This window comes from Triticum urartu, chromosome 3, assembly GCF_003073215.2.
Source record: "Triticum urartu cultivar G1812 chromosome 3, Tu2.1, whole genome shotgun sequence".
Taxonomy (NCBI): domain Eukaryota; kingdom Viridiplantae; phylum Streptophyta; class Magnoliopsida; order Poales; family Poaceae; genus Triticum; species Triticum urartu.
This window is the reverse complement of record NC_053024.1, coordinates 421628870-421643234: the sequence shown is the minus strand read 5'-3', so window position 1 is coordinate 421643234 and position 14365 is coordinate 421628870.

Below are 14365 nucleotides of genomic sequence, written 5' to 3'. Positions count from 1 at the left end.
CGAGGAGATGACGACCATCCCAAGGACTACATCATCATCAACGACACCGACTCCGACCCCAGTGATGATGACTATGAAGACGAAGTTGGAGGAGATATCATGGAGTCTTATAGCGATCAAAATTTCTAGTAGACCACCATATTATTAGTAGTATTTTCCCCAAGTATATATTAGTAGTCCGAGCACTGTAACGATAGTTAGATCGATTATATGCCCTTGTTTGAAATTGTTTTGGAGTGATATGTTTGTATTTGTCTCATGTGCATATGGGTAGTGTTTTCTCACTAGACCTCATTCTATTCTAATTCTCTCCTCTCTAAACCCATCAGATGTCTCCGAGACGTGACCCCGGATTTGCTTTCCCACCGGAGCTCACTCAGTTGATTCAACAACATAATACACTGTTGTTGGTTCAGAATCAAGGCAACAACAACAATAACAACAACCCACCGCCACCACCACCAGTTGACAACTTAGCCCGTTTTCTGAGGTTACAACCGCCGGTGTTTTCCAGTAGCACCGAGCCCATAGTTGCAGATGACTGGCTATGCAGGATTGGAAGGGAGTTGACCACTGCAGGTTGCACATATGCTGAGAAGGTGCGTTTTGCTGCACACCAATTGGATGGACCTGCAGCCTCATGGTGGGAGAATTACACATCCACCTTCCCTATAGCCAATGTTACTTGGGAGCAGTTTCAACAAGCATTCCGCACTGCTCATGTTTCAACTAGATCTATGAGCATGAAGAAGCGTGACTTTCGCAACTTACGCCAGGGCAACCGTACTGTAGGACAGTACGTGGAGGAGTTTAGCAAGTTAGCTCGCTATGCCCCGGATGATGTGGCCACAGATGCCGCGAAGCAAGAGAAGTTTAAGGAAGGGTTGAATGGCGAAATGAGTGTGCAGTTGATGGTGGCAACATTTAACAACTACCAGGAATTGGTAGATAAGGCCATCATGATTGAAGGAAAGTAGCAGCAAATTGAGAGCCGCAAAAGGAAGTATGGACAAGGGAAGTACAATTCAGGAGCTCAGCAGAAGCCCAGTTTCACCCCGAAATCGGGAGGATTTACCCATAACCATGGAGGCCATACCCACAATGGAGGAATTTCGCATAACCACAATGGCCCCAAGAATGGAAACAGGAATGGAGCAGGCAGCAACCCGATCCGCTCTAACCCAAGCACGCCCGCCAAGAAGGATTTAAGTCACATCACTTGTTTCAAGTGCGGGACGACTGGACACTACGCCACTGAGTGTTTTGAAGCAAAGAATGGAAATGGCAACGGAAGCTCTGGGAAGAAGCCCAACCCTTTCAATAGGGGACAGGTGAACCACGTGAACGTGGAGGAGGTTGAAGAGCAGCCCGATGCAGTAATAGGTAAGTTTTTGATTAAGTCATTTACTGCAATCGTTCTTTTTTATACTGGTGCATCGCATTCATACATTTCAAGGGGATTTGTGGATAAGTATAAGTTACCCACCAAAGTTTTTAGGACACCTATGTTAGTAAGCTCACCAGGAGCGGAGCACATGGCAAGCCAAGGATGTTTTCAGGTGCCATTAACGATAGGTAGGCATGTTTTCCCCTCCGACTTGATAATTTTGGAGTCACAAGGATTGGATGTGATATTGGGAATGGATTGGCTATCGATGTATGGAGGAAACATCGATTGCGCCAGTAAGTCAATTCTACTCACCACACCGGAGGGACAAATGTTTAAGTATGTATCCCGACATACACCAAAGAGGACCCACGTAAATTCTCTCACGGGAGTTGTTCAGGAGGAAGTGCTTGTAGTTATGGATTACCCGGATGTATTTCCAGAGGAGCTACCAGGCATGCTGCCGGATAGAGACATTGAGTTTTTGATAGAGCTGTTGCCAGACACCGGACGAATATCGAATAGACCATACCGGATGCCCGCGAATGATCTGGAGGAGATTAAGAAACAGATTAAGGAGTTATTGGAGAAAGGTTACATTCGCCGAAGTTCGTCACCATGGGGAGCACCAGTGCTCTTGGTTGAGAAGAAGGATAAATCCTTGACAATGGTTGTTGATTATCGTGCATTGCATGAGGTGACGACTGCCGATGATCAATTATTTGTTTGACCAGCTGCAAGGAGGTAAAGTATTTTCCAAGATCGATCTTCGATCAAGATACCACCAGCTGAAGATCCGAGAACAGGATATACCTAAGACAACCTTCACCACAAGGTACAGACTATATGAGTACACGGTTATGTCATTTGGATTGACCAACGCCCCTGCCTATTTCATGAGTATGATGAATAAGGTGTTCATGGAGTTCTTGGATAAATTTTTTCTGGTGTTTATTGATGACATATTGGTATACTCGAAGAATGAAGAGGAACACAAGGAGCATTTGCGATTAGTTCTTGAGAAGCTCAGGGAACATCAGTTATATGCCAAGTTCAGTAAATGTGAGTTTTGGTTGAAGGAATTTGGATTCCTTGGGCATGTTATATCAGGAGAAGGTATAGTAGTAGACCCTACTAAGGTTCAGTCAGTCACTGAGTGGTTGGCACCCACCTCAGTTGGAGAGATCCGTAGTTTCTTGGACTCGCGGGATATTATCGGTGATTCATTGAGAATTTCTCTAAGATTGCGAAGCCTATGACGGAGTTGTTGAAGAAGGAAACCAAGTTCAAATGTACAGATGAATGTGAGGCAAGTTTCCAGGAGTTGAAGAAACATTTGGTTACAGCCCCAGTACTGATTCTGCCGGATATACGCAAGGATTTCCAAGTGTATTGCGACGCGTCTCGCTTAGGACTTGGAGGCGTACTTATGCAAGACGGAAGAGTTGTTTCGTATGCCTCACGGTAGCTTCGACCGCATGAGTTGAATTATGCCACGCATGATTTGGAGTTAGCAGCTATAGTGCATGCACTCAAGACCTGGAGACATTTCCTTACTGGGAATCATTGTGACGTGTACACGGATCATAAGAGTTTGAAGTACATTTTCACACAGAAGGAGCTGAATCTCAGGCAAAGGAGATGGTTGGAGCTCATAAAGGATTATGATATGAAGTTGCACTATCATCCAGGCGAGGCCAATGTCGTAGCAGACGCCTTGAGCTGGAAGAGTTACGCCAATACCCTTGTAAGTTGAGGGTTTCCAAAGGAGTTAACCGAAGATCTCAGGGAGCTACGTTTGGAGATAGTCCCTAGAGGATTTGATGCAACATTAGAAATTCAGTCGACACTATTGGGGAAAATTCGAAAAGCTCAGAAGGATGATAAGGAAATTGCCGAGATAAAGGAGAAGATTAGCAAAGGAAAAGCCAAGGGTTTTCATGAGGATGAGCATGCCACCTTGTGGTTTGAGGACCGTGTTTATGTACCCAATAATACAGAGATCAGGAAGTTGATACTTCAGGAAGCTCATGACTCGCCATACTCGATACACCCCGGAAACACTAAGATGTATTTGGATTTGAAGGAGCGTTTCTGGTGGACTGGTATGAAGAAGGATATTGCTGAGTATGTAGCCGTATGTGATGTATGTCAGAGAGTGAAGGTAGAACATCAGAAGCCAGCAGGATTACTGCAACCTGTGCCGATTCCCGAATGGAAGCGGGACAAGCTTGGCATGGATTTCATCACTGGATTGCCCAGAACTTGATCGGGATATGATTCTATTTGGGTAGTAGTGGATCGTTTGACCAAAGTGGCCCACTTTATTCCCGTGAAAACCACCTATACGAGTGCAAAGTTGGCCAAGATATACATGACCAGGATCGTATGTCTGCATGGAGTTCCAAGGACTATCGTATCAGATAGGGGAACACAATTTACTTCAAAGTTTTGGCACCAGCTGCACCAGACCTTGGGTACCAGGCTAGAGTTCAGTATAGTTTTTCATCCGCAGACAGATGGACAGACCGAGAGAGTCAATCAGATTCTGGAGGACATGTTGAGGGCTTGTGCGCTAGATTATGGATCTAGTTGGGATGATAATTTGCCCTACGTAGAGTTCTCATACAACAACAGTTACCAAGCCAGTCTGAATATGGCACCCTTCGAAGCCTTGTATGGAAGAAGGTGAAGAACACCGTTGATGTGGGATGAAGATGGAGATCGTCAGTATTTTGGACCCGATTTGATCAAAGAGTCCGAAGAGAAGGTTAAGTTGATTCGAGATAGACTAAAGGTAGCCCAATCCAGGCAGAAAAGTTATGCAGAATCAAAACGCAAGGAGGTAGTCTATGAAATCGGAGACAGTATCACCCCTGCGAGGAGTTAAACGCTTTGGTGTTAAAGGAAAGTTAGCCCCGAGATTTGTAGGACCGTACCGAGTTTTGGAACGTATGGGAGAAGTGGCCTACAAGTTGGAGTTACTCGAAGGACTGTTAGGAGTTCATGATGTGTTTCACATTTCCCAATTGAAGAATTGTCATGCTGAGATGGCTGATATTCCTCTAAGGGATACAGTTCTCCTGGAAGCAATTCAATTGGATATTGATTTGACTTACGAGGAGAAACCAGTCAAGATTCTCGAGTTTGCCAGCCGACTCACACGCAGTAAGGTTATCAAGTTTTGCAAAGTTCAGTTGAGCCACCATACCGAGGATGAAGCCACCTTGGAACGGGAGGAAGAGCTACGCAAAGACCACCCACACCTATTTTCTAGCCAACCCGAATCTCGAGGGCGAGATTCACCTTAAGGGTGTAGGTTTGTAACATCCCAAATTCCCAATTTGGAATGTTATACATAGGTCATCATGTGCATATCATATTTTACTTTCATTTTGGTTTTGTGGTCGTAAAATCCTAAGCAACTCAAGGACCCACGGAGAGAGTTGGGGATTTTATTATTTTCATACTTAAATTTTTCTCAAATATTGAAAAGTGGATCATTTTGGTTTTATTATTTTTCTCTCCGAAAATATTTCATATTAAAAATATATGAGAGGAGATAATATGACTTCTCCAAAATAAATGAAATATTGGAGGAAAAATGTTAAAATCAAATAAATTATTTGATTTGAATTTTGTTGATATTTTATTTGAATTAGAAAAATATGCATTTTTTTAAAAAAATTACATTTTTAGGCCAAGAAAATGTTCACTTTGTTCTAAATATTTTATTTAGATGGTGAAAGTTTGTTTTGACATTTTTATATTTTTATTTATTTTATTAGAGTTTTTCTCGACGGAACCGTTTAAAAAAAACGAAGCGACTTACGGGTCGTGCCCGAGCCGGACTCCGTCCGGCCATGCCTTTATAAGGCAAGGCCCGAGGCCGCCCCCAGCCCACCAGTCGCCGCCCTAACCCAACCACGCTGCCGCCGCCGCCGCGCTGGATCTCGCCGGAGCTGCCGCCGTTGACCCCGTTGACCAGTCGGTTTTCTCTCGGTTAACCCCGATTTTTTAGTTTGCCGGTTTATTTTCTTAGATCGGTTTTTCGCCGGTTTATTTACTTAGTGGACGTTCGTCCATTTTTTCGTTTTAACAAACGTTGTTCACCGGTTAGGTTCAGACAGCGAACGTTCGTTCGTTAGTCTTTTCTTTTTTTTATTTTCGGCCAGGGACCTATCCGCGATTATTTTTAACGTAGATTAGCCCCTGATCTTCAAACCCTCGCCGTTTCTTAACCGTTTGTCCAAATCCAGTGAAACCAACGCCAAAATCTTCGTCTCGAACCCCTATTTCTATTTAATCAACTTGAACAAGGTTTTTGACAAAATAAAATTTGGTTGCAAGCAGATTTGTATTCGAAGTTCCTTTGACCGTAGTTTTAGTTCCGTACCTCCGTTTTGATCGATTCTTTTTGCAAATCGAACCTCTTCAGTTGGACTTTCAGATTTGATCTTCTTATTTGAAGTTTTACCCATGCATCTTTGCTTGAGTTCTATGTATGCTATTTTTTGCGATAGAATTCCCGGAGTGCGCAGCGTGCTACTACGAGTCACTAGGTTTTGCGGATCATCAGCAAGGGAAGTAACACATTGATCATACCCCTTTATTACCTAGTTTTTACGCATTCGTTACAACCCTCAAACATTGCATGAGTAGGATCTCTTAACATGTGGGTTTGGGAAGTAGATGATGAGGTAGAACCTATTGCCCTTTTATTATCAAACCGTTGGGAGTTACTTCTACGTTATGCTTATATTGTCATGCTATGCTCGTAGACGTGGTTTGGGTTTGAGTGCATCCATGACAGATGTGAGATTCTTAATTAATGATTAACTTAAGGTGGCTACTTAAATACACATCTGGGTGGATTGGTTGCGGGCACCTAGAGAATCCAGTGTTGTCCTAGGATATCCCGGAGTACCCGTGTGATCATCCTATGGTTCGCCACCCAGGCTCAAGGGGATCATAAGATTATTCATGCTAGAAACTTCCGTGTGTAGCCACAAGCTATTATGGGCTCTAGCATAGTTGAGTATGTTGCATGACCTCTTTCAGTGGTGGGCTAGCAGATGTAGGGGAAAGTAGGTGTAACTGTCTACCCAGAGTAAAGAGTTAATGTTTCTGAAAGACTGCGTCTCGGTCATCCGTTTCTCAAACACCATGCAGTGCAAGAAATACAACGAAGGAGATCGAGTCTTGTGGGGAAAAGTGCGCAAACCTCTGCAGAGTGTACAAACTAATCATGGTTAGCCATGTCCCCGGTTATGGACATCTTGAGTATCTGGTTCCTGGATTATCATGTTGATCCCATCACTCTAAATTAATATGTTGGGTTGTTAATACTGTTTAATGGGGACTGGATTGGAGGAACCTTCTCAATGTTTAACAAGTACCATGATAGTTAAATAAAATTTATTCCTTTGTTGTAGGGAAAAATTGGCTTTTCGCAAAAACATTACAACCATAGAGCCTCCACCAGCCATATATGCATGTAGTGATAGCATTTACTTGTCTCATTGCTCTACTGTGTTATATTGCCAGCATATTCCATGTGGTGGCCCGTTTTCGGGCAGCAACGTATCATGTCGCAGACTTTTCAAACGAAGAGTAAGGTGCGCTAGGTCGTTGTCGTGCACTCAGCTATGCTGTTGGAGTTGATGGACTCACTTTATCTTCCAAGCATTCCATTGTTATCGTATTTAGATGGCCTTAAGCCACATTATTGTATTAAGTTCTCTCTTGATACTACCGATGTAATAAGTGTGTGACTGCTACTCTTCTATAAATCCTTCGAAGTACTGTGTGTGTTAGCATTATCGATCCAGTGATGACACTTATGCACAGAGATTCGACCGTTTGAGGTCGGATCGCAACAACGATGATAAGTGGACAGCTTTACAGACAAAGTGTTGCCGGAGCAGCTCGGCGTTGCAACTCTCTGGAAGAAGGTCGACTGATCTTAAATAAGATCCACTCGTGGACCTGTTGTCACCACGCGTCCTCTTGGACCATCGTGGCCAAAGCATACTGAGCAGGATTCTACTGGCCGCGAGCGAATGAGATGGCTAAAGATATAGTCGACAAGTGTGAAGGCTGCCAGTTTTATTCAAACATGTCTCACAAGCCTGCATCTGCCTTGAAGACTATTTCACTCGTCTGGCCTTTTGCAGTTTGGGGGTTGGACATGGTTGGACCCTTCAAGACTGGCAAAAGCGGTTTCACTCATTTGCTCATGGTGGTCGACAAATTCACCAAGTGGATCGAAGCCAAGCCTATCAACAATCTTGACTCAAGCACTGCCATTAGCTTTGTCAGAGATCTGATATTCCGATATGGAGTTCCTCACTGCATTATCACAGATAATGGCTCCAACTTTGATTCTGATGAGTTCAGAGCATTCTGCACTTCCCAAGGCACTCAGGTCGATTACGCATCCATTGCGCATCCGCAGTCAAACAGACAGGTTGAAAGAGCGAATGGCTTGATCCTTCGAGGACTAAAACCTTGATTGATGCGTGACCTCAAGCATGCCGCTGGAGCTTGGGTGACTGAGTTGCCATCTGTCTTGTGGGGATTGAGAACGAGTCCTAATCGGCCGACTGATCGAACCCCTTTCTTCATGGCATATGGCGCTGAAGCTGTGCTCCCGAGTGATTTGCTACACAATGCTCCCCGAGTGGAACTCTTTTCTGAAGCCAACGCGGAACAGGCATGCCAGGATGCAGTTGATCTCCTAGAAGAAGAACGAGAGATGGTTATGATCCGGTTGACCATCTATCAACAAGACCTGCGTCGATTCCATGCCCGAAATGTCAGAGGTCGAGCGTTTCAGGAAGGAGACCTTGTGCTCCGAGTGCACCAGAAGCGACCTCACAAGCTCGCTCTGGCCTGGGAAGGACCCTTCATCATCACCAAGGTGCTCCACAACGGGGTGTATCACCTCTACAATGTAGCCAAGAAAGAAGATGAGCCACGCTTGTGGAATGCGGACTTGCTCTGCCGATTTTATAGCTAAACACTCAGATTGACGAGTTGTAATAAGAATCCTTTCAGTTTGCTTATCAAAGAAATGATTTTTGCAGTATCTTAAATGATTGTTTTCACATAAGCATGTGTGTTCAAATCCCTCAGTGGGTGGCTTAGTCGCAAACCCTATTCTCCTAAGTTTCAAAAACACTCCAAGTGAAGAGCAACCCTCTCACTCGGGGGCTTAGCCGCGAACCCGATTCGCCTAAGTTTCAAAAACACTCAGAGTGAAGAGCAACCCTCTCACTCGGGGGATTAGCCATGAATCCGATTTGCCTAAGTTTCAAAAACACTCTGAGTGAAGAGCAACCCTCTCACTCGGGGGCTTAGCCGTGAACCCGATTCGCCGAAGTTTCAAAAACACTCTGAGTGAAGAGCAACCCTCTCACTCGGGGGCTTAGTTGCAATCCCGCACTCACCTAAGTTACAAAACACACTCCAAATGAAGGGCAACCCTCTCACTCGGGGCTTAGTTGCGATCCCGCACTCGCCTACGTTACTCAAAAACACTCCGAGTGAAGAGCTACCCTCTCACTCGGAGGCTTAGCTGCGATCCCGCACTCGCCTAAGTTACTAAAAAACAGTCCGAGCGAAGAGCAACCCTCTCACTCGAGGGCTTAGCTGTGATGCTGCACTCGCCTAAGTTACAAAAAACACTCCGAGTGAAGAGCAACCCTCTCACTCAGGGACTTAGTCGCGATCCCGCATTAACCTAAGTTACAAAAAATACTTCGAGTGAAGAGCAACACCTCACTCGGAGGCTGGGCCATGCCCTCTGAACTATGCCACAAGTACAACATATGGTTGCACTTCGAGCTGCGCCACAAGTACAAGGTACGGTTGCACTTTGAGCTGCGCCACAAGTACAACATACGGTTGCACTCTGAGCTGCACCAGAACTACAACGTATGGTTCCACTTGGAGCTGCGCCTCAAGTACAATGTACGATTGCACTCTGAGTTGCGCCACAAGTACAACGTATTATTGCACTTTGAGTTGCGCCACAAGTACAACGTCTATGCTGAGTGAAGAGCGATCCTCTCACTCGGAGATTCAACTGCGATTCTAAATTCGCCCGAGTCAAGAAATCTGAAGATGGTAAAGGCAAAGCAACTGCATTCAAAAGAAGCAACCAAGTTTAGATAAATCCAGCAAGTGTTCAAGGTCGCTAGAAGAAGTACTCGATCACCCAGCCTGAAAGAGTTTAATGATTACAGAATCACTCAGCATTCTGAGACAAATGAAGTTAAGTTATCAAGTTTTTCACTCAGCAGGAGAAGGACTTGCTGGCTCGACAAAACTGTCCAGGTCAATGTCATCCATAATACGAGTAGCTGCGTCGAGGATTGGAATTGAAGCTTCTTGGTGTTGGAAACCTTAAGATCCGCCAGCTTCTCTTGTTTGACTTCCTTGCAATGAATGCAGACGAGTGACAAAGCCACGTCAGCACCACAGGAGCAGCTGACTTCTTCTATGCATGCACTCGGTTCGGGATGCTGTTGACTCGAGTCATCAGTGACTCGAGGTCGTTCAGAAGCACATCCCCTATGCATAATTCCTTGTCGATCCGGGACAGCGTGACCTTTAGTCGAGCGATGTAATCCAAGACACTGACAAGGCGAGATTCCAGTCGCAACACGTTCATTGCAGCTTCATTCTTGACGGGAGAGTTGATGGGGTCCAGTCCTATCTCAATCCGCCCAGTCTCTTCCTCGAAGTTCTAACAAAATTCTGCATACACAAAAAGGTGTTGAAGTGAAAGTAACATAATGGAAAAGTTTTGTGCACTCAGTCGGATAGAGAAAAGTACCTTCAAGCATGAGGAACATCTTCTTGGCGAGACTTCCCAGATAAGTTTCCAGTTCATCTCTCTTCCGAGTGAGAACTTCAACTCTGTCCACCAAGGCCACCTTCTCCTCCTTCAGCTGCACGACTTCCTTCTTGGCTTCATCAACAACAGTACTCAACTTGGCGTTCGCGTCTTCCAACTTTTCGACTGAAGCCAGCTTCTTGTCAGCAAGTTCTATCTTCTCCCGCGCCGTCTTCTGTGCCGCTGCAAGGTCAAGGTCCTTCTGCTCTAGAGCCTGCTTCATTTTGTCTAGAGAAATAACATTCTTCAGACGAGCTTGGAGTTGACGGTTTTCACTATGCACATCTGCTCGAGTGGAATCACTTGGTTCAAAGGATGAAAGGAAAAAGATTACAAGGCGAGCAGTTGACAAGTTGTTACCTCCCATGGCAGCAGCTTCATCCTGGGCTTCCTTCAGATTCTTCTTGGCCAGTTCTAGATCGACGTTGAGTTCGATCTACTTCTTCTCCAGATCGGAAAATTTGGTTGCAAGTTCACAAGATTTCTACAATCAACAACAAGACACGTCAATCGACAGAAACAAGGATCAGTCACTTCCGAGTGATAAGCTGCAAGGTCAGATTATTATGAGAAAAAGAGTTCTAAGACTACTATCGAATCAAACATTCAACAGCAATCTCGGGGACTACACCCGGTGGGTGCACTTGGTGTGCCCCCACTGGTTCGGTTTCTTACTCGGCATGGTCCGCGTAGCACGAGTGGAAGGAGTAAGAAAACACACACAACAACAACATCTGTTCTCAAACCACCACCGGCTGCCCGCAGTCGACCGCGGTCTCGGGGACTACACTCAATAGGTGCACTTAGCGTGCCCCCACTGGTTCGGTTCTCACTCGACACGAGCTGTCTAAATCAGGTGGAAGTACGACAAACAAACATTTTGCAAAGACCCCCGCCGAATCAAACATTCGACGGGGGTCTCGGGGACTACACCCAGTGGGTGCACTCAGCGTGCCCCCACTGGTTCAAGGGTTCACTTGACACGACCTGGTCGACTCAAGTGAAAGAGCTATAAATCAAAAGACAAACACCAAGTGGGGGAGCAGATGCAAGGTGCAAATTGATGATAGATGCAGATAAGGTTCAAAAACGCTCATCGACGGACATCTTATGAATAATAAAGCAACATTTTTAGATAGCATAGCCTAACAGAGCAAAGGTCAAGCTAGAAACCAATTGAAATCAACTTACAATCCCACTTACTCGGACATTAGCTTGGAGGGCGGAGATGGCGTCATATGCGGCCTTGCTGTTTTCATACACCACTTTTAGTCAGTCCATCATTAGACCTGCTTGAAGCATGGTCTCCTTGGCAACTCCAATGTGGCTTGAAGCTACGTTGGTATTTCCCCAAAGAGGAAGGGATGATGCAGCACAGTGGCGTTAGGTATTTCCCTCAGATGTGAAACCAAGGTTATCAAACCAGTAGGAGAACCAAGAAACACAACGTAAACAACACCTACACACAAATAACAACTTCTCGCAACCCGACATGTTAAAGGGGTTGTTAATCCCTTTCGGGTAACGGCGCCAGAAATTGGTGCGTGGACGGGAGAATGTTGTAATAGATTGAATAAATAGATCGCAAATAAAATAAAGTGCAGCAAAGTATTTTTGTATTTTTGGTTTAATAGATCTGAAAATAAATGCAAAGGAAAAGTAGGTCGCAAAGGAAAATATCTGAGAAAGAGACCCGGGGCCATAGGTTTCACCATTGGCTTCTCTCGAGAAAAATAGCAAACGGTGGGTGAACAAATTACAGTTGGGAAATTGATAGAAGTTCAAATAATCATGACGATATCTAGACAATGATCATCACATAGGCATCACGTCCAAGATTAGTAGACCGACTCCTGCCTGCATCTACTACTATTACTCCACACATCGACCGCTATCCAGCATGCATCTAGTGTATTAAGTTCATGGAGAAACGGAGTAATGAAATAAGAACGATGACATGATGTAGACAAGATCTATCTATGTAGAGATAGACCCCATCGTTTTATCCTTAGTAGCAACGATACATTTGTGTCGGTTCCCCTTCTGTCACTGGGATCAAGCACCGTAAGATCGAACCCACTACAAAGCACCTCTTCCCATTGCAAGATAAATAGATCAAGTCGGCGAAACAAAACCCAAATATCAGAGAAGAAATATGAGGCTATAAACAATCATGCATATAAGAGATCAAAGAAACTCAAATAACTTTCATGGATATAAAAAGATAGATCTGATCATAAACTCAAAGTTCATCGATCCCAACAAACACACCGCAAAGGGCGTTACATCATATGGATCTCCAAGAGACCATTGTATTGAGAATCAAGATAGAGAGAGGAAGCCATCTAGCTACTAACTATGGACCCGGAGGTCTACAAAGAACTACTCACGCATCACTGGAGGCACCAATGGAGGTGGTCAACCCCATCCAAGATGGTGTCTAGATTGGATCTGGTGGTTCTGGACTCTGCGGCGGCTGGATCAATATTTCGTCGACTCCCCTAGGGTTTATGAAACATTGGGGTATTTATAGAGCAAAGAGGCGGTCCGGGGCACCCGAGGTGGGCACAACCCACCAGGGCACGCCCTAGTGGGTTGTGCTCTCCTCGGAGCACCCCCCAGGTGCAGCCATGGCCCATTATGTTCCTTCTGGTCCAAAAAAATCTCCATAAAGATTCATTACATTTGGACTCCGTTTGATATTGATTTCCTGTGATGTAAAAAACATGGAAAACAACAACTGGCACTTGGCACTATGTCAATAGGTTAGTACCAAAAATGATATAAAATGACTATAAAATGATTATAAAACATCCAAGATTGATAATATAATAGCATGGAACAATAAAAAATTATAGATACATTGGAGACATATCAGCATCCCCAAGCTTAACTCCTACTCGTCCTCGAGTAGGGAAGTGATAAAAACAGAATTTTTGATGTGGAATGTTGCCTAACATGTCATATCATATTCTTTTCCTTATAGCATGGACATTTGGACTTTTATGTGATTCAAAGCATTAGTCTAGTTTTGACATGATAATTTAAATACTCAAGCATATCAACAAGCAACCATGTCTTTCAAAATATCAACGCTAAAATAAGTTATCCCTACCCGATCATGCTCAATCATTGATCCATTCATGAAACACACTCTTATATTAGCTACACCCAATACTCGAGTACGATCATATTGCCTCCTAGTTGGTGCTTTTATAAGAGAAGATGGAGACTCAAATTCAAAAATAGAAATTGCATAAAGTAAAAGAAAGGCCCTTCGTAGAGGGAAGTAGGGATCTGTAGAGGTGCCAGAGCTCAAAGCAAAAAACTTAGAGATAAAAACATTTTGGGAGGTGTATCCTTCGCACCAACGAAAATGACTTAGAGTTCCCAACACTTTCCATGCTAGATATATCATAGGCGGTTCCCAATTAGAAAATAAAGTTTATTCCTTTCTCCACCATACTTTCACTTTCCATGGCTAACCGTATCCACGGGTGCCTTCCATACCAACAATTTCTAAGGAATTTATTAGTTGACAACATAAAGTAAATTCATTTTTTCATTTCGGGACTGGGAATCCCTAATACCTTTGCCTTACTCTCATGTAATGACAAGTGAATAAACAGTCATCATGAGAGTAACACATCTAGCATGGAAAATATTAGCCACCCCTCACCGCTCCGCGAGCAAAACGAACACACAAAAGAGAAGTTTATTTTGAAAATTAGAGATGGCACATGTAAATTTTCTTAGAACGGCAAAAGAATACCGCATATAGGTAGATATAGTGGACTCATGTGGAAAAACTGGTTTAAAGGATTTTGGATGCACAAGTAGAGATGATACTTAGTGCAAAATGAAGGCTAGCAAAAGATTGAGAAGCGACCAACCAAGAAACAGATAATCTCATAAGCAAGCATTAAGCATAATTAACAACGAATAATGCACCATAAGTAGGATATAATTTCATTGCATGACTATTGACTTTCGTGCTTGCATAGGGAATCACAAACTTTAACATGAATATTCTTACTAAAGCATAATTACTCATCAAGATGACTCACATATGACAT